The following is a 22,591-nucleotide window of genomic DNA, read 5'->3' as shown; positions in this document are numbered from 1 at the left end:
CAATTTGTGTGTTCCATCGTCATTAACAGGCTCTGAACGTTACAATTAACTGTCATTTTTGCGTCGGATTCGAAAATCTAGACTCACAGGAGATCGACCATAAGGTGCCCGAGGCAGCAATAGACCCTTGGAGACAGGTCGGCCGGAGGACGATGTATTGAATCGCGACACAATTTGTGTTTTCCATTGTCATTAAGAGGCTCTGAACCTTACAATTAACTGTCAGTTTTGCGTCGGATTCGAAAATCAAGACTCACAGAAGAACGACCATAAGGTGCCCGAGGCAGGACTAGTCCCTTGGAGACAAATCGGCTCGAGGACGATGTATTGAATCGCGACGCGATTTGTGTGTTCCATCGTCATTAACAGGCGCTGAACGTTACAATTAACTACCAGTTTTGCGTCGGATTCGAAAATCTAGACTCACAGGAGAACGACCATATGGTGTCCGAGGCAGCACTAGACCCTTGGAGACAGATCGGCCGGAGGACGATGTATTGAATCGCGACGCGATTTGTGTGTTCCACCGTCATTAACAGGCCCTGAACGTTACAATTAACTGTAGAGTTTTGCGTCGGATTCGAAAATCTAGACTCACAGGAGATCGACCATAAGGTGCCCGAGGGAGCAATAGACCGTTGGAGACAGGTCGGCCGGAGGACGATGTATCGAATCGCGACGCGATTTGTGTGTTCCATTGTCATTAAGATGCTCTGAACCTTACAATTAACTGTCAGTTTTGCGTAGGATTCGAAAATCTAGACTCACAGGAGAACGACCATAAGGTGTCCGAGGCAGCACTAGACCCTTGGAGACAAGTCGGCTCGAGGACGATGTATTGAATCGCGACGCAATTTGTGTGTTCCATCGTCATTAACAGGCACTGAACGTTACAATTAACTGTCAGTTTTGCGTCGGATTCGAAAATCTAGACTCACAGGAGATCGACCATAAGGTGCCCAAGGCAGCAATAGACCCTTGGAGACAGGTCGGCCGGAGGACGATGTATTGAATCGCGACGCAATTTGTGTGTTCCATCGTCATTATCAGGCTCTGAACGTTACAATTAACTGTCAGTTTTGCGTCGGATTCGAAAATCTAGACTCACAGGAGATCGACCATAAGGTGCCCGAGGCAGCAATAGACCCTTGGATACAGGTCGGCCGGAGGACGATGTATTGAATCGGGATCAATTTGTGTGTTCCATCGTCATTAACAGGTTCTGAACCTTACGATTAACTGTCAGTTTTGCGTCGGATTAAAAATCTAGACTCACTTGAGATCGACCATAAGGTGCCCGAGGCAGCAATAGACCCTTGAAGACAGGTCGGCTGGAGGACGATGTATTGATTCGCGACGCGATTTGTGTGTTCCATCGTCATTAACAGGCTCTGAACGTTACAATTAACTGTCAGTTTTGCGTCGGATTCGAAAATCTAGACTCACAGGAGATCGACCATAAGGTGCCCGAGGCAGCAATAGACCCTTGGAGACAGGGCGGCCGGAGGACGATGTATTTGAATCGCGACGGGATTTGTGTGTTCCATCGTCATTAACAGGCTCTGAACGTTACAATTAACTGTCAGTTTTGCGTCGGATTCAAAAATCTAGACTCACAGGAGAACGACCATAAGGTGCCCGAGGCAGCACTACGCCCTTGGAGACAAGTCGGCTGGAGGACGATGTATTGAATCGCGACGCGATTTGTGTGTTCCATCGTCATTAACAGGCGCTGAACGTTACAATTAACTGTCAGTTTTGCGTCGGATTCGAAAATCTAGACTCACAGGAGAACGACCATAAGGTGTCGAGGGTGCACTAGACCCTTGGAGACAGGTCGGCCGGAGGACGATGTATTGAATCGCGACGCGATTTGTGTGTTCCATCGTCATTAACAGGCTCTGAACGTTACAATTAAGTGTCAGTTTTGCGTCGGATTCGAAAATCTAGACTCACAGGAGATCGACCATAAGGTGCCCGAGGCAGCAATAGACCCTTGGAGACAGGTCGGCCGGAGGACGATGTATTGAATCGCGACGCAATTTGTGTGTTCCATCGTCATTAACAGGCTCTGAACGTTACAATTAACTGTCATTTTTGCGTCGGATTCGAAAATCTAGACTCACAGGAGATCGACCATAAGGTGCCCGAGGCAGCAATAGACCCTTGGAGACAGGTCGGCCGGAGGACGATGTATTGAATCGCGACGCGATTTGTGTGTTCCCCTGTCATTAAGATGCTCTGAACGTTACAATTAACTGTCAGTTTTGCGTAGGATTCGAAAATCTAGACTCACAGGAGAACGACCATAAGGTGTCCGAGGCAGCACTAGACCCTTGGAGACAAGTCGGCTCGAGGACGATGTATTGAATCGCGACGCAATTTGTGTGTTCCATCGTCATTAACAGGCACTGAACGTTACAATTAACTGTCAGTTTTGCGTCGGATTCGAAAATCTAGACTCACAGGAGATCGACCATAAGGTGCCCGAGGCAGCAATAGACCCTTGGAGACAGGGCGGCCGGAGGACGATGTATTTGAATCGCGACGGGATTTGTGTGTTCCATCGTCATTAACAGGCTCTGAACGTTACAATTAACTGTCAGTTTTGCGTCGGATTCGAAAATCTAGACTCACAGGAGATCGACCATAAGGTGCCCGAGGCAGCAATAGACCCTTGGAGACAGGTCGGCCGGAGGTCGATGTATTGAATCGCGACGAGATTTGTGTGTTCCATCGTCATTAAGAGGCTCTGAACGTTACAATTAACTGTCAGTTTTGCGTCGGATTCAAAAATCTAGACTCACAGGAGAACGACCATAAGGTGCCCGAGGCAGCACTACACCCTTGGAGACAAGTCGGCTGGAGGACGATGTATTGAATCGCGACGCGATTTGTGTGTTCCGTCGTCATTAACAGGCGCTGAACGTTACAATTAACTGTCAGTTTTGCGTCGGATTCGAAAATCTAGACTCACGGGAGAACGACCATAAGGTGTCCGAGGCAGCACTAGACCCTTGGAGACAGGTCGGCCGGAGGACGATGTATTGAATCGCGACGCGATTTGTGTGTTCCATCGTCATTAACAGGCCCTGAACGTTATAATTAACTGTCAGTTTTGCGTCGGATTCGAAAATCTAGACTCACAGGAGATCGACCATAACGTGCCCGAGGCAGCAGTAGACCCTTGGAGACAGGTCGGCCGGAGGACGATGTATTGAATCGCGACGCGATTTGTGTGTTCCATCGTCATTAAGAGGCTCTGAACGTTACAATTAACTGTCAGTTTTGCGTCGGATTCGAAAATCTAGAAACACAGGAGATCGAACATAAGCTGCCCGAAGCAGCAATAGACCCTTGGAGTCAAGTCAGCCGGAGGACGATGTATTGAATCGCGACGCGATTTGTGTGTTCCATCGTCATTAAGAGGCTCTGAACGTTACAATTAACTGTCAGTTCTGCGTCGGATTCGAAAATCTAGACTCACAGGAGAACGACCATAAGGTGCCCGAGGCAGCCATAGACCCTTGGAGTCAAGTCGGCCGGAGGACGATGTATTGAATCGCGACTCAATTTGTGTGTTCCATTGTCATTAAGAGGCTCTGAACCTTACAATTAACTGTCAGTTTTGCTTCGGATTCCAAAATCTAGACTCACAGAAGAACGACCATAAGGTGCCCGAGGCAGCACTAGACCCTTGGAGACAAGTCGGCTGGAGGACGATGTATTGAATCGCGACGCAATTTGTGTGATCCATCGTCATTAACAGGCTCTGAACGTTAGACTTAACTGTCAGTTTTGCGTCGGATTCGAAAATCTAGACTCACAGGAGATCGACCATCAGGTGCCCGTGGCAGGACTAGACCCTTGGAGACAAGTCGGCTGGAGAACGATGTATTGAATCGCGACGCGATTTGTGTGTTCCATCGTCATTAACAGGCGCTGAACGTTACAATTAACTGTCAGTTTTGCGTCGGATTCAAAAATGTAGACTCACAGGGAACGACCAAAAGGTGTCCGAGGCTGCACTAGACCCTTGGAGACAGGTCGGCCGGAGGACGATGTATTGAATCGCGACGCGATTTGTGTGTTCCATCGTCATTAACAGGCTCTGAACGTTACAATTAAGTGTCAGTTTTGCGTCGGATTCGAAAATCTAGACTCACAGGAGATCGACCATAAGGTGCCCGAGGCAGCAATAGACCCTTGGAGACAGGTCGGCCGGAGGACGATGTATTGAATCGCGACGCAATTTGTGTGTTCCATCGTCATTAACAGGCTCTGAACGTTACAATTAACTGTCATTTTTGCGTCGGATTCGAAAATCTAGACTCACAGGAGATCGACCTTAAGGTGCCCGAGGCAGCAATAGACCCTTGGAGACAGGTCGGCCGGAGGACGATGTATTGAATCGCGACGCAATTTGTGTGTTCCATTGTCATTAAGAGGCTCTGAACCTTACAATTAACTGTCAGTTTTGCGTCGGATTCGAAAATCTAGACTCACAGAAGAACGACCATAAGGTGCCCGAGGCAGGACTAGACCCTTGGAGACAAGTCGGCTCGAGGACGATGTATTGAATCGCGACGCGATTTGTGTGTTCCATCGTCATTAACAGGCACTGAACGTTACAATTAACTGTCAGTTTTGCGTCGGATTCGAAAATCTAGACTCACAGGAGAACGACCATAAGGTGTCCGAGGCAGCACTAGACCCTTGAAGACAGGTCGGCCGGAGGACGATGTATTGAATCGCGACGCGATTTGTGTGTTCCATCGTCATTAACATGCCCTGAACGTTACAATTAACTGTAGAGTTTTGCGTCGGATTCGAAAATCTAGACTCACAGGAGATCGACCATAAGGAGCCCGAGGCAGCAATAGACCGTTGGAGACAGGTCGGCCGGAGGACGATGTATTGAATCGCGACGCGATTTGTGTGTTCCATTGTCATTAAGATGCTCTGAACCTTACAATTAACTGTCAGTTTTGCGTAGGATTCGAAAATCTAGACTCACAGGAGAACGACCATAAGGTGCCCGAGGCAGCAATAGACCCTTGGAGACAGGTCGGCCGGAGGACGATGTATTGAATCACGACGCAATTTGTGTGTTCCATCGTCATTAACAGGCTCTGAACGTTACAATTAACTGTCAGTTTTGCGTCGGATTCGAAAATCTAGACTCACAGGAGATCGACCTTAAGGTGCCCGAGGCAGCAATAGACCCTTGGAGACAGGTCGGCCGGAGGACGATGTATTGAATCGCGACGCAATTTGTGTGTTCCATCGTCATTAACAGGCTCTGAACGTTACAATTAACTGTCAGTTTTGCGTCGGATTCGAAAATCTAGACTCACAGGAGATCGACCATAAGGTGCCCGAGGCAGTAATAGACCCTTGGAGACAGGTCGGCCGGAGGACGATGTATTGAATCGCGACGCAATTTGTGTCTTCCATCGTCATTAACAGGCTCTGAACCTTACAATTAACTGTCAGTTTTGCGTCGGATTCGAAAATTTAGACTCACAGGAGAACGACCATAAGGTGCCCGAGGCAGCACTAGACCCTTGGAGACAAGTCGGCTGGAGGATGATGTATTGAATCGCGACGTGATTTGTGTGTTCCATCGTCATTAACAGGCTCTGAACGTTACAATTAACTGTCAGTTTTGCGTCGGATTCGAAAATCTAGACTCACAGGAGATCGACCATAAGGTGCCCGAGACAGCAATAGACCCTTGGAGACAGGTCGGCCGGAGGACGATGTATTGAATCGCGACGCAATTTGTGTGTTACATCGTCATTAACAGGCTCTGAACCTTACAATTAACTGTCAGTTTTGCGTCGGATTCGAAAATCTAGACTCACAGGAGATCGCCCATAAGGTGCCCGAGGCAGCAACAGACCCTTGGAGACAGGTCGGCCGGAGGACGATGTATTGAATCGCGACGCAATTTGTGTGTTCCATAGTCATTAAGAGGCTCTGAACCTTACAATTAAATGTCAGTTTTGCATCGGATTCGAAAATCTAGATTCACAGAAGAACGACCAAAAGTTGCCCGAGGCAGCACTAGACCCTTGGAGACAAGTCGGCTGGAGGACGATGTATTGAATCGCGACGCGATTTGTGTGTTCCATCGTCATTAACAGGCGCTGAACGTTACAATTAACTGTCAGTTTTGCGTCGGATTCGAAAATCTAGACTCACAGGAGAACGACCATAAGGTGTCCGAGGCAGCACTAGACCCTTGGAGACAGGTCGGCCGGAGGACGATGTGTTGAATCGCGACGCGATTTGTGTGTTCCATCGTCATTAACAGGCCCTGAACGTTACAATTAACTGTCAGGTTTGCGTCGGATTCGAAAATCTAGACTCACAGAAGAACGACCGTAAGGTGCCCGAGGCAGCACTAGACCCTTGGAGACAAGTCGGCTGGAGGACGATGTATTGAATCGCGACGCGATTTGTGTGTTCCATCGTCATTAAGAGGCTCTGAACAATACAATTAACTGTCAGTTTTGCGTCGGATTCGAAAATCTAGAAACACAGGAGATCGACCATAAGCTGCCCGAGGCAGCAATAGACCCTTGGAGTCAAGTCGGCCGGAGGACGATGTATTGAATCGCGACTCAATTTGTGTGTTCCATTGTCATTAAGAGGCTCTGAACCTTACAATTAACTGTCAGTTTTGCTTCGGATTCCAAAATCTAGACTCACAGAAGAACGACCATAAGGTGCCCGAGGCAGCACTAGACCCTTGGAGACAAGTCGGCTGGAGGACGATGTATTGAATCGCGACGCAATTTGTGTGATTCATCGTCATTAACAGGCTCTGAACGTTACAATTAACTGTCAGTTTTGCGTCGGATTCGAAAATCTAGACTCACAGGAGATCGACCATAAGGTGCCCGTGGCAGGACTAGACCCTTGGAGACAAGTCGGCTGGAGAACGATGTATTGAATCGCGACGCGATTTGTGTGTTCCATCGTCATTAACAGGCACTGAACGTTACAATTAACTGTCAGTTTTGCGTCGGATTCGAAAATCTAGACTCACAGGAGAACGACCATAAGGTGTCGAGGCTGCACTAGACCCTTGGAGACAGGTCGGCCGGAGGACGATGTATTGAATCGCGACGCGATTTGTGTGTTCCATCGTCATTAACAGGCTCTGAACGTTACAATTAAGTGTCAGTTTTGCGTCGGATTCGAAAATCTAGACTCACAGGAGATCGACCATAAGGTGCCCGAGGCAGCAATAGACCCTTGGAGACAGGTCGGCCGGAGGACGATGTATTGAATCGCGACGCAATTTGTGTGTTCCATCGTCATTAACAGGCTCTGAACGTTACAATTAACTGTCATTTTTGTGTCGGATTCGAAAATCTAGACTCACAGGAGATCGACCATAAGGTGCCCGAGGCAGCAATAGACCCTTGGAGACAGGTCGGCCGGAGGACGATGTATTGAATCGCGACGCAATTTGTGTGTTCCATTGTCATTAAGAGGCTCTGAACCTTACAATTAACTGTCAGTTTTGCGTCGGATTCGAAAATCTAGACTCACAGAAGAACGACCATAAGGTGCCCGAGGCAGGACTAGACCCTTGGAGACAAGTCGGCTCGAGGACGATGTATTGAATCGCGACGCGATTTGTGTGTTCCATCGTCATTAACAGGCGCTGAACATTACAATTAACTGTCAGTTTTGCGTCGGATTCGAAAATCTAGACTCACAGGAGAACGACCATATGGTGTCCGAGGCAGCACTAGACCCTTGGAGACAGGTCGGCCGGAGGACGATGTATTGAATCGCGACGCAATTTGTGTGTTCCATCGTCATTAACAGGCACTGAACGTTACAATTAACTGTCAGTTTTGCGTCGGATTCGAAAATCTAGGCTCACAGGAGATCGACCATAAGGTGCCCGAGGCAGCAATAGACCCTTGGAGACAGGTCGGCCGGAGGACGATGTATTGAATCGCGACGCAATTTGTGTGTTCCATCGTCATTAACAGGCTCTGAACGTTACAATTAACTGTCAGTTTTGCGTCGGATTCGAAAATCTAGACTCACAGGAGATCGACCATAAGGTGCCCGAGGCAGCAATAGACCCTTGGATACAGGTCGGCCGGAGGACGATGTATTGAATCGGGATCAATTTGTGTGTTCCATCGTCATTAACAGGCTCTGAACCTTACGATTAGCTGTCAGTTTTGCGTCGGATTCGAAAATCTAGACTCACAGGAGATCGACCATAAGGTGCACGAGGCAGCAATAGACCCTTGGAGACAGGTCGGCCGGAGGACGATGTATTGAATCGCGACGCGATTTGTGTGTTCCATCGTCATTAACAGGCGCTGAATGTTACAATTAACTGTCAGTTTTGCGTCGGATTCGAAAATCTAGACTCACAGGAGATCGACCTTAAGGTGCCCGAGGCAACAATAGACCCTTGGAGACAGGTCGGCCGGAGGACGATGTATTGAATCGCGACGCGATTTGTGTGTTCCATCGTCATTAACAGGCGCTGAACGTTACAATTAACTGTCAGTTTTGCGTCGGATTCGAAAATCTAGACTCACAGGAGATCGACCTTAAGGTGCCCGAGGCAGCAATAGACCCTTGGAGACAGGTCGGCCGGAGGACGATGTATTGAAACGCGACGCAATTTGTGTGTTCCATCGTCATTAACAGGCTCTGAACGTTACAATTAACTGTCAGTTTTGCGTCGGATTCGAAAATCTAGACTCACAGGAGATCGACCATAAGGTGCCCGAGGCAGCAATAGACCCTTGGAGACAGGTCGGCCGGAGGACGATGTATTGAATCGCGACGCAATTTGTGTATTCCATCGTCATTAACAGGCTCTGAACCTTACAATTAACTGTCAGTTTTGCGTCGGATTCGAAAATTTAGACTCACAGGAGAACGACCATAAGGTGCCCGAGGCAGCACTAGACCCTTGGAGACAAGTCGGCTGGAGGATGATGTATTGAATCGCGACGTGATTTGTGTGTTCCATCGTCATTAACAGGCTCTGAACGTTACAACTAACTGTCAGTTTTGCGTCGGATTCGAAAATCTAGACTCACAGGAGATCGACCATAAGGTGCCCGAGACAGCAATAGACCCTTGGAGACAGGTCGGCCGGAGGACGATGTATTGAATCGCGACGCAATTTGTGTGTTACATCGTCATTAACAGGCTCTGAACCTTACAATTAACTGTCAGTTTTGCGTCGGATTCGAAAATCTAGACTCACAGGAGATCGCCCATAAGGTGCCCGAGGCAGCAACAGACCCTTGGAGACAGGTCGGCCGGAGGACGATGTATTGAATCGCGACGCAATTTGTGTGTTCCATTGTCATTAAGAGGCTCTGAACCTTACAATTAACTGTCAGTTTTGCGTCGGATTCGAAAATCTAGACTCACAGAAGAACGACCATAAGGTGCCCGAGGCAGCACTAGACCCTTGGAGACAAGTCGGCTGGAGGACGATGTATTGAATCGCGACGCGATTTGTGTGTTCCATCGTCATTAGCAGGCGCTGAACGTTACAATTAACTGTCAGTTTTGCGTCGGATTCGAAAATCTAGACTCACAGGAGATCGACCATAAGGTGCCCGTGGCAGGACTAGACCCTTGGAGACAAGTCGGCTGGAGAACGATGTATTGAATGGCGACGCGATTTGTGTGTTCCATCGTCATTAACAGGCGCTGAACGTTACAATTAACTGTCAGTTTTGCGTCGGATTCGAAAATCTAGACTCACAGGAGATCGACCATAAGGTGCCCGAGGCAGCAATAGACCCTTGGAGACAGGTCGGCCGGAGGACGATGTATTGAATCGCGACGCAATTTGTGTGTTCCATTGTCATTAAGAGGCTCTGAACCTTACAATTAACTGTCAGTTTTGCGTCGGATTCGAAAATCTAGACTCACAGAAGAACGACCATAAGGTGCCCGAGGCAGCACTAGACCCTTGGAGACAAGTCGGCTGGAGGACGATGTATTGAATCGCGACGCAATTTGTGTGATTCATCGTCATTAACAGGCTCTGAACGTTACAATTAACTGTCAGTTTTGCGTCGGATTCGAAAATACAGACTCACAGGAGATCGACCATAAGGTGCCCGTGGCAGCAATAGACCCTTGGAGACAAGTCGGCTGGAGAACGATGTATTGAATCGCGACGCGATTTGTGTGTTCCATCGTCATTAACAGGCGCTGAACGCTACAATTAACTGTCAGTTTTGCGTCGGATTCGAAAATCTAGACTCACAGGAGAACGACCATAAGGTGTCCGAGGCTGCACTAGACCCTTGGAGACAGGTCGGCCGGAGGACGATGTATTGAATCGCGACGCGATTTGTGTGTTCCATCGTCATTAACAGGCTCTGAACGTTACAATTAAGTGTCAGTTTTGCGTCGGATTCGAAAATCTAGACTCACAGGAGATCGACCATAAGGTGCCCGAGGCAGCAATAGACCCTTGGAGACAGGTCGGCCGGAGGACGATGTATTGAATCGCGACGCAATTTGTGTGTTCCATCGTCATTAACAGGCTCTGAACGTTGCAATTAACTGTCATTGTGGCGTCGGATTCGAAAATCTAGACTCACGGGAGATCGACCATAACGTGCCCGAGGCAGCAATAGACCCTTGGAGACAGGTCGGCCGGAGGACGATGTATTGAATCGCGACGCAATTTGTGTGTTCCATTGTCATTAAGAGGCTCTGAACCTTACAATTAACTGTCAGTTTTGCGTCGGATTCGAAAATCTAGACTCACAGAAGAACGACCATAAGGTGCCCGAGGCAGGACTAGACCCTTGGAGACAAGTCGGCTCGAGGACGATGTATTGAATCGCGACGCGATTTGTGTGTTCCATCGTCATTAACAGGCGCTGAACGTTACAATTAACTGTCAGTTTTGCGTCGGATTCGAAAATCTAGACTCACAGGAGAACGACCATATGGTGTCCGAGGCAGCACTAGACCCTTGGAGACAGGTCGGCCGGAGGACGATGTATTGAATCGCGACGCGATTTGTGTGTTCCATCGTCATTAACAGGCCCTGAACGTTACAATTAACTGTAGAGTTTTGCGGCGGTTTCGAAAATCTAGACTCACAGGAGATCGACCATAAGGTGCCCGAGGCAGCAATAGACCGTTGGAGACAGGTCGGCCGGAGGACGATGTATCGAATCGCGACGCGATTTGTGTGTTCCATTGTCATTAAGATGCTCTGAACCTTACAATTAACTGTCATATTTGCGTAGGATTCGAAAATTTAGACTCACAGGAGAACGACCATAAGGTGTCCGAGGCAGCACTAGACCCTTGGAGACAAGTCGGCTCGAGGACGATGTATTGAATCGCGACGCAATTTGTGTGTTCCATCGTCATTAACAGGCACTGAACGTTACAATTAACTGTCAGTTTTGCGTCGGATTCGAAAATCTAGAAACACAGGAGATCGACCATAAGCTGCCCGAGGCAGCAATAGACCCTTGGAGTCAAGTCGGCCGGAGGACGATGTATTGAATCGCGACGCGATTTGTGTGTTCCATCGTCATTAACAGGCGCTGAACGTTACAATTAACTGTCAGTTTTGCGTCGGATTCGAAAATCTAGACTCACAGGAGAACGACCATAAGGTGTCCGAGGCTGCACTAGACCCTTGGAGACAGGTCGGCCGGAGGACGATGTATTGAATCGCGACGCGATTTGTGTTTTTCCATTGTCATTAACAGGCTCTGAACGTTACAATTAAGTGTCAGTTTTGCGTCGGATTCGAAAATCTAGACTCACAGGAGATCGCCCATAAGGTGCCCGAGGCAGCAACAGACCCTTGGAGACAGGTCGGCCGGAGGACGATGTATTGAATCGCGACGCAATTTGTGTGTTACATCGTCATTATCAGGCTCTGAACCTTACAATTAACTGTCAGTTTTGCGTCGGATTCGAAAATCTAGACTCACAGGTGATCGCCCATAAGGTGCCCGAGGCAGCAACAGACCCTTGGAGACAGGTCGGCCGGAGGACGATGTATTGAATCGCGACGCAATTTGTGTGTTCCATTGTCATTAAGAGGCTCTGAACCTTACAATTAACTGTCAGTTTTGCGTCGGATTCGAAAATCTAGACTCACAGAAGAACGACCATAAGGTGCCCGAGGCAGCACTAGACCCTTGGAGACAAGTCGTCTGGAGGACGATGTATTGAATCGCGACGCGATTTGTGTGTTCCATCGTCATTAGCAGGCGCTGAACGTTACAATTAACTGTCAGTTTTGCGTCGGATTCGAAAATCTAGACTCACAGGAGATCGACCATAAGGTGCCCGTGGCAGGACTAGACCCTTGGAGACAAGTCGGCTGGAGAACGATGTATTGAATGGCGACGCATTTTGTGTGTTCCATCGTCATTAACAGGCGCTGAACGTTACAATTAACTGTCAGTTTTGCGTCGGATTCGAAAATCTAGACTCACAGGAGATCGACCATAAGGTGCCCGAGGCAGCAATAGACCCTTGGAGACAGGTCGGCCGGAGGACGATGTATTGAATCGCGACGCAATTTGTGTGTTCCATTGTCATTAAGAGGCTCTGAACCTTACAATTAACTGTCAGTTTTGCGTCGGATTCGAAAATCTAGACTCACAGAAGAACGAACATAAGGTGCCCGAGGCAGCACTAGACCCTTGGAGACAAGTCGGCTGGAGGACGATGTATTGAATCGCGACGCAATTTGTGTGATTCATCGTCATTAACAGGCTCTGAACGTTACAATTAACTGTCAGTTTTGCGTCGGATTCGAAAATATAGACTCACAGGAGATCGACCATAAGGTGCCCGTGGCAGGACTAGACCCTTGGAGACAAGTCGGCTGGAGAACGATGTATTGAATCGCGACGCGATTTGTGTGTTCCATCGTCATTAACAGGCGCTGAACGTTACAATTAACTGTCAGTTTTGCGTCGGATTCGAAAATCTAGACTCACAGGAGAACGACCATAAGGTGTCCGAGGCTGCACTAGACCCTTGGAGACAGGTCGGCCGGAGGACGATGTATTGAATCGCGACGCGATTTGTGTGTTCCATCGTCATTAACAGGCTCTGAACGTTACAATTAAGTGTCAGTTTTGCGTCGGATTCGAAAATCTAGACTCACAGGAGATCGACCATAAGGTGCCCGAGGCAGCAATAGACCCTTGGAGACAGGTCGGCCGGAGGACGATGTATTGAATCGCGACGCAATTTGTGTGTTCCATCGTCATTAACAGGCTCTGAACGTTACAATTAACTGTCATTTTTGCGTCGGATTCGAAAATCTAGACTCACAGGAGATCGACCATAAGGTGCCCGAGGCAGCAATAGACCCTTGGAGACAGGTCGGCCGGAGGACGATGTATTGAATCGCGACGCAATTTGTGTGTTCCATTGTCATTAAGAGGCTCTGAACCTTACAATTAACTGTCAGTTTTGCGTCGGATTCGAAAATCTAGACTCACAGAAGAACGACCATAAGGTGCCCGAGGCAGGACTAGACCCTTGGAGACAAGTCGGCTCGAGGACGATGTATTGAATCGCGACGCGATTTGTGTGTTCCATCGTCATTAACAGGCGCTGAACGTTACAATTAACTGTCAGTTTTGCGTCGGATTCGAAAATCTAGACTCACAGGAGAACGACCATATGGTGTCCGAGGCAGCACTAGACCCTTGGAGACAGGTCGGCCGGAGGACGATGTATTGAATCGCGACGCGATTTGTGTGTTCCATCGTCATTAACAGGCCCTGAACGTTACAATTAACTGTAGAGTTTTGCGTCGGTTTCGAAAATCTAGACTCACAGGAGATCGACCATAAGGTGCCCGAGGCAGCAATAGACCGTTGGAGACAGGTCGGCCGGAGGACGATGTATCGAATCGCGACGCGATTTGTGTGTTCCATTGTCATTAAGATGCTCTGAACCTTACAATTAACTGTCATATTTGCGTAGGATTCGAAAATTTAGACTCACAGGAGAACGACCATAAGGTGTCCGAGGCAGCACTAGACCCTTGGAGACAAGTCGGCTCGAGGACGATGTATTGAATCGCGACGCAATTTGTGTGTTCCATCGTCATTAACAGGCACTGAACGTTACAATTAACTGTCAGTTTTGCGTCGGATTCGAAAATCTAGAAACACAGGAGATCGACCATAAGCTTCCCGAGGCAGCAATAGACCCTTGGAGTCAAGTCGGCCGGAGGACGATGTATTGAATCGCGACTCAATTTGTGTGTTCCATTGTCAATAAGAGGCTCTGAACCTTACAATTAACTGTCAGTTTTGCTTCGGATTCCAAAATCTAGACTCACAGAAGAACGACCATAAGGTGCCCGAGGCAGCACTAGACCCTTGGAGACAAGTCGGCTGGAGGACGATGTATTGAATCGCGACGCAATTTGTGTGATTCATCGTCATTAACAGGCTCTGAACGTTACAATTAACTGTCAGTTTTGCGTCGGATTCGAAAATATAGACTCACAGGAGATCGACCATAAGGTGCCCGTGGCAGGACTAGACCCTTGGAGACAAGTCGGCTGGAGAACGATGTATTGAATCGCGACGCGATTTGTGTGTTCCATCGTCATTAACAGGCGCTGAACGTTACAATTAACTGTCAGTTTTGCGTCGGATTCGAAAATCTAGACTCACAGGAGAACGACCATAAGGTGTCCGAGGCTGCACTAGACCCTTGGAGACAGGTCGGCCGGAGGACGATGTATTGAATCGCGACGCGATTTGTGTGTTCCATCGTCATTAACAGGCTCTGAACGTTACAATTAAGTGTCAGTTTTGCGTCGGATTCGAAAATCTAGACTCACAGGAGATCGACCATAAGGTGCCCGAGGCAGCAATAGACCCTTGGAGACAGGTCGGCCGGAGGACGATGTATTGAATCGCGACGCAATTTGTGTTCCATCGTCATTAACAGGCTCTGAACGTTACAATTAACTGTCATTTTTGCGTCGGATTCGAAAATCTAGACTCACAGGAGATCGACCATAAGGTGCCCGAGGCAGAAATAGACCCTTGGAGACAGGTCGGCCGGAGGACGATGTATTGAATCGCGACGCAATTTGTGTGTTCCATTGTCATTAAGAGGCTCTGAACCTTACAATTAACTGTCAGTTTTGCGTCGGATTCGAAAATCTAGACTCACAGAAGAACGACCATAAGGTGCCCGAGGCAGGACTAGACCCTTGGAGACAAGTCGGCTCGAGGACGATGTATTGAATCACGACGCGATTTGTGTGTTCCATCGTCATTAACAGGCGCTGAACGTTACAATTAACTGTCAGTTTTGCGTCGGATTCGAAAATCTAGACTCACAGGAGAACGACCATATGGTGTCCGAGGCAGCACTAGACCCTTGGAGACAGGTCGGCCGGAGGACGATGTATTGAATCGCGACGCGATTTGTGTGTTCCATCGTCATTAACAGGCCCTGAACGTTACAATTAACTGTAGAGTTTTGCGTCGGTTTCGAAAATCTACACTCACAGGAGATCGACCATAAGGTGCCCGAGGCAGCAATAGACCGTTGGAGACAGGTCGGCCGGAGGACGATGTATCGAATCGCGACGCGATTTGTGTGTTCCATTGTCATTAAGATGCTCTGAAACTTACAATTAACTGTCAGTTTTGCGTAGGATTCGAAAATCTAGACTCACAGGAGAACGACCATAAGGTGTCCGAGGCAGCACTAGACCCTTGGAGACAAGTCGGCTGGAGGACGATGTATTGAATCGCGACGCAATTTGTGTGTTCCATCGTCATTAACAGGCACTGAACGTTACAATTAACTGTCAGTTTTGCGTCGGATTCGAAAATCTAGACTCACAGGAGATCGACCATAAGGTGCCCGAGGCAGCAATAGACCCTTGGAGACAGGTCGGCCGGAGGACGATGTATTGAATCGCGACGCAATTTGTGTGTTCCATCGTCATTAACAGGCTCTGAACGTTACAATTAACTGTCAGTTTTGCGTCGGATTCGAAAATCTAGACTCACAGGAGATCGACCATAAGGTGCCCGAGGCAGCAATAGACCCTTGGATACAGGTCGGCCGGAGGACCATGTATTGAATCGCGACGCGATTTGTGTGTTCCATCGTCATTAACAGGCTCTGAACCTTACGATTAACTGTCAGTTTTGCGTCGGATTCGAAAATCTAGACTCACAGGAGATCGAACATAAGGTGCCCGAGGCAGCAATAGACCCTTGGAGACAGGTCGGCTGGAGGACGATGTATTGAATCGCGACGCGATTTGTGTGTTCCATCGTCATTAACAGGCTCTGAACGTTACAATTAACTGTCAGTTTTGCGTAGGATTCGAAAATCTAGACTCACAGGAGATCGACCATAAGGTGCCCGAGGCAGCAATAGACCCTTGGAGACAGGTCGGCCGGAGGACGATGTATTGAATCGCGACGCAATTTGTGTGTTCCATCGTCATTAAGAGGCTCTGAACGTTACAATTAACTGTCAGTTTTGCGTCGGATTCAAATATCTAGACTCACAGGAGAACGACCATAAGGTGCCCGAGGCAGCACTACACCCTTGGAGACAAGTCGGCTGGAGGACGATGTATTGAATCGCGACGCAATTTGTGTGATTCATCGTCATTAACAGGCTCTGAACGTTACAATTAACTGTCAGTTTTGCGTCGGATTCGTAAATCTAGACTCACAGGAGATCGACCATAAGGTGCCCGAGGCAGCAATAGACCGTTGGAGACAGGTCGGCCGGAGGACGATGTATTGAATCGCGACGCAATTTGTGTCTTCCATCGTCATTAACAGGCTCTGAACCTTACAATTAACTGTCAGTTTTGCGTCGGATTCGAAAATCTAGACTCACAGGAGAGCGACCATAAGGTGCCCGAGGCAGCACTAGACCCTTGGAGACAAGTCGGCTGGAGGATGATGTATTGAATCGCGACGTGATTTGTGTGTTCCATCGTCATTAACAGGCTCTGAACGTTACAATTAACTGTCAGTTTTGCGTCGGATTCGAAAATCTAGACTCACAGGAGATCGACCATAAGGTGCCCGAGACAGCAATAGACCCTTGGAGACAGGTCGGCCGGAGGACGATGTATTGAATCGCGACGCAATTTGTGTGATACATCGTCATTAACAGGCTCTGAACCTTACAATTAACTGTCAGTTTTGCGTCGGATTCGAAAATCTAGACTCACAGGAGATCGACCATAAGGTGCGCGAGGCAGCAACAGACCCTTGGAGACAGGTCGGCCGGAGGACGATGTATTGAATCGCGACGCAATTTGTGTGTTCCATTGTCATTAAGAGGCTCTGAACCTTACAATGAACTGTCAGTTTTGCGTCGGATTCGAAAATCTAGACTCACAGAAGAACGACCATATGGTGCCCGAGGCAGCACTAGACCCTTGGAGACAAGTCGGCTGGAGGACGATGTATTGAATCGCGACGCGATTTGTGTGTTCCATCGTCATTAACAGGCGCTGAACGTTACAATTAACTGTCAGTTTTGCGTCGGATTCGAAAATCTAGACTCACAGGAGAACGACCATAAGGTGTCCGAGGCAGCACTAGACCCTTGGAGACAGGTCGGCTGGAGGACGATGTATTGAATCGCGACGCGATTTGTGTGTTCCATCGTCATTAAGAGGCTCTGAACGTTACAATTAACTGTCAGTTCTGCGTCGGATTCGAAAATCTAGACTCACAGGAGAACGACCATAAGGTGCCCGAGGCAGCAATAGACCCTTGGAGTCAAGTCGGGCGGAGGACGATGTATTGAATCGCGACTCAATTTGTGTGTTCCATTGTCATTAAGAGGCTCTGAACCTTACAATTAACTGCCAGTTTTGCTTCGGATTCCAAAATCTAGACTCACAGAAGGACGACCATAAGGTGCCCGAGGCAGCACTAGACCCTTGGAGACAAGTCGGCTGGAGGACGATGTATTGAATCGCGACGCAATTTGTGTGATCCATCGTCATTAACAGGCTCTGAACGTTAGACTTAACTGTCAGTTTTGCGTCGGATTCGAAAATCTAGACTCACAGGAGATCGACCATAAGGTGCCCGTGGCAGGACAAGACCCTTGGAGACAAGTCGGCTGGAGAACGATGTATTGAATCGCGACGCGATTTGTGTGTTCCATCGTCATTAACAGGCGCTGAACGTTACAATTAACTGTCAGTTTTGCGTCGGATTCGAAAATCTAGACTCACAGGAGAACGACCATAAGGTGTCCGAGGCAGCACTAGACCCTTGGAGACAGGTCGGCCGGAGGACGATGTATTGAATCGCGACGCGACTTGTGTGTTCCATCGTCATTAACAGGCTCTGAACGTTACAATTAAGTGTCAGTTTTGCGTCGGATTCGAAAATCTAGACTCACAGGAGATCGACCATTAGGTGCCCGAGGCAGCACTACACCCTTGGAGACAAGTCGGCTGGAGGACGATGTATTGAATCGCGACGCAATTTGTGTGTTCCATCGTCATTAACAGGCACTGAACGTTACAATTAACTGTCAGTTTTGCGTCGGATTCGAAAATCTAGACTCACAGGAGATCGACCAAAAGGTGCCCGAGGCAGCACTAGACCCTTGGAGACAAGTCGGCTGGAGGACGATGTATTGAATCGCGACGCGATTTGTGTGTTCCATCGTCATTAACAGGCTCTGAACGTTACAATTAACTGTCAGTTTTGCGTCGGATTCGAAAATCTAGACTCACAGGAGATCGACCATAAGGTGCCCGAGGCAGCAATAGACCCTTGGAGACAGGTCGGCCGGAGGACGATGTATTGAATAGCGACTCAATTTGTGTGTTCCATTGTCATTAAGAGGCTCTGAACCTTACAATTAACTGTCAGTTTTGCTTCGGAATCCAAAATGTAGACTCACAGGTGAACGACCATAAGGTGCCCGAGGCAGCACTAGACCCTTAGAGACAAGTCGGCTGGAGGACGATGTATTGAATCGCGACGCAATTTGTGTGTTCCATCGTCATTAACAGGCTCTGAACGTTACAATTAACTGTCAGTTTTGCGTCGGATTCGAAAATCTAGACTCACAGGAGGTCGACCATAAGGTGCCCGAGGCAGCAATAGACCCTTGGAGACAGGTCGGCCGGAGGACGATGTATTGAATCGCGACGCAATTTGTGTGTTCCATCGTCATTAACAGGCTCTGAACCTTACAATTAACTGTCAGTTTTGCGTCGGATTCGAAAATCTAGACTCACAGGAGATCGACCATAAGGTGCCCGAGGCAGCAATAGACCCTTGGAGACAGGTCGGCCGGAGGACGATGTATTGAATCGCGACGCGATTTGTGTGTTCCATCGTCATTAACAGGCGCTGAACGTTACAATTAACTGTCAGTTTTGCGTCGGATTCGAAAATCTAGACTCACAGGAGAACGACCTTAAGGTGTCCGAGGCAGCACTAGACCCTTGGAGACAGGTCGGCCGGAGGACGATGTATTGAATCGCGACGCGATTTGTGTGTTCCATCGTCATTAACAGGCCCTGAACGTTACAATTAACTGTCAGTTTTGCGTCGGATTCGAAAATCTAGACTCACAGGAGATCGACTATAAGGTGCCCGAGGCAGCAATAGACCCTTGGAGACAGGTCGGCCGGAGGACGATGTATTGAATCGCGACGCAATTTGTGTGTTCCATCGTCATTAACAGGCTCTGAACGTTACAATTAACTGTAAGTTTTGCGTCGGATTCGAAAATCTAGACTCACAGAAGAACGACCACAAGGTGCCCGAGGCAGCAATAGACCCTTGGAGACAGGTCGGCCGGAGGACGATGTATTGAATCGCGACGCAATTTGTGTGTTCCATTGTCATTAAGAGGCTCTGAACCTTACAATTAACTGTCAGTTTTGCGTCGGATCCGAAGAAGAACGACCATAAGGTGCCCGAGGCAGGACTAGACCCTTGGAGACAATCCGGCTGGAGGACGATGTATTGAATCGCGACGCGATTTGTGTGTTCCATCGTCATTAACAGGCGCTGAACGTTACAATTAACTGTCAGTTTTGCGTCGGATTCGAAAATCTAGACTCACAGGAGAACGACCATAAGGTGTCCGAGGCAGCACTAGACCCTTGGAGACAGGTCGGCCGGAGGACGATGTATTGAATCGCGACGCGATTTGTGTGTTCCATCGTCATTAACAGGCCCTGAACGTTACAATTAACTGTCAGTTTTGCGTCGGATTCGAAAATCTAGACTCACAGGAGATCGACCATAAGGTGCCCGAGGCAGCAATAGACCCCTGGAGACAGGTCGGCCGGAGGACGATGTATTGAATCGCGACGCAATTTGTGTGTTCCATCGTCATTAACAGGCTCTGAACGTTACAATTAACTGTAAGTTTTTCGTCGGATTCGAAAATCTTACCTCACAGAAGAACGACCATAAGGTGCCCGAGGCAGCACTAGACCCTTGGAGACAAGTCGGCTGGAGGACGATGTATTGAATCGCGACGCAATTTGTGTGTTCCATCGTCATTAACAGGCTCTGAACGTTACAATTAACTGTCAGTTTTGCGTCGGATTCGAAAGTCTAGACTCACATGAGAACGACCATAAGGTGCCCGAGGCAGCAATAGACCCTTGGAGACAGGTCGGCCGGAGGACGATGTATTGAATCGCGACGCAATTTGTGTGTTCCATTGTCTTGAACAGGCTCTGAACGTTACAATTAACTGTCAGTTTTGCGTCGGATTCGAAAATCTAGACTCAAGGAGATCGACCATCAGGTGCCCGAGGCAGCAATAGACCCTTGGAACAGGTCGGGCGGAGGACGATGTATTGAATCGCGACGCAATTTGTGTGTTCCATCGTCATTAACAGGCTCTGAACGTTACAATTAACTTTCAGTTTTAAGTCGGATTCGAAAATCTAGACTCACAGGAGATCGACCATAAGGTGCCCGAGGCAGCAATAGACCCTTGGAGACAGATCGGCCGGAGGATGATGTATTCAATCGCGACGCAATTTGTGTGTTCCATCGTCATGAACAGGCTCTGAACCTTACAATTAACTGTCAGTTTTGCGTCGGATTCGAAAATCTAAACTCACAGGAGATCGACCATAAGGTGCCCGAGGCAGCAATAGACCCTTGGAGACGGGTCAGCCGGAGGACGATGTATTGAATCGCGACGCGATCTGTGTGTTCCATCGACATTAACAGGCTCTGAACGTTACAATTAACTGTCAGTTTTGCGTCGGATTCGAAAATCTAGACTCATAGGAGATCGACCATAAGGTGCCCGAGGCAGCAATAGACCCTTGGAGACAGGTCGGCCGGAGGACGATGTATTGAATCGCGACGGGATTTGTGTGTTCCATCGTCATTAACAGGCTCTGAACGTTACAATTAACTGTCAGTTTTGCGTCGGATTCGAAAATCTAGACTCACAGGAGATCGACCATAAGGTGCCCGAGGCAGCAATAGACCCTTGGAGACAGGTCGGCCGGAGGACAATGTATTGAATCGCGACGCAATTTGTGTGTTCCATCGTCATTAACAGGCTCTGAACGTTACAATTAACTGTCAGTTTTGCGTCGGATTCGAAAATCTAGACTCACAGGAGAACGACCATAAGGTGCCCGAGGCAGCACTAGACCCTTGGAGACAAGTCGGCTGGAGGACAATGTATTGAATCGCGACGCGATTTGTGTGTTCCATCGTCATTAACAGGCGCTGAACGTTACAATTAACTATCAGTTTTGCGTCGGATTCGAAAATCTAGACTCACAGGAGAACGACCATAAGGTGTCCGAGGCAGCAATAGACCCTTGCAGACAGGTCGGCCGGAGGACGATGTGTTGAATCGCGACGCGATTTGTGTGTTCCATCGTCATTAACAGGCTCTGAACGTTACAATTAACTGTCAGTTTTGCGTCTGATTCGAAAATCTAGACTCACAGGAGATCGACCATAAGGTGCCCGAGGCAGCAATAGACCCTTGGAGACAGGTCGGCCGGAGGACGATGTATTGAATCGCGACGCGATTTGTGTGTTCCATTGTCATTAAGATGCTCTGAACCTTACAATTAACTGTCAGTTTTGCGTCGGATTCGAAAATCTAGACTCACAGGAGAACGACCATAAGGTGTCCGAAGCAGCACTAGACCCTTGGAGACAAGTCGGCTGGAGGACGATGTATTGAATCGCGACGCAATTTGTGTGTTCCATCGTCATTAACAGGCACTGAACGTTACAATTAACTGTCAGTTTTGCGTCGGATTCGAAAATCTAGACTCACAGGAGATCGACCATAAGGTGCCCGAGGCAGCAATAGACCCTTGGAGACAGGTCGGCCGGAGGACGATGTATTGAATCACGACGCAAATTGTGTGTTCCATCGTCATTAACAGGCTCTGAACGTTACAATTAACTGTCAATTTTGCGTCGGATTCGAAAGTCTAGACTCACAGGAGAACGACCATAAGGTGCCAGAGGCAGCAATAGACCCTTGGAGACAGGTCGGCCGGAGGACGATGTATTGAATCGCG

This window comes from Schistocerca nitens, unplaced genomic scaffold (assembly GCF_023898315.1).
Source record: "Schistocerca nitens isolate TAMUIC-IGC-003100 unplaced genomic scaffold, iqSchNite1.1 HiC_scaffold_363, whole genome shotgun sequence".
Lineage (NCBI taxonomy): Eukaryota > Metazoa > Arthropoda > Insecta > Orthoptera > Acrididae > Schistocerca > Schistocerca nitens.
This window is presented reverse-complemented; position numbering follows the sequence as displayed.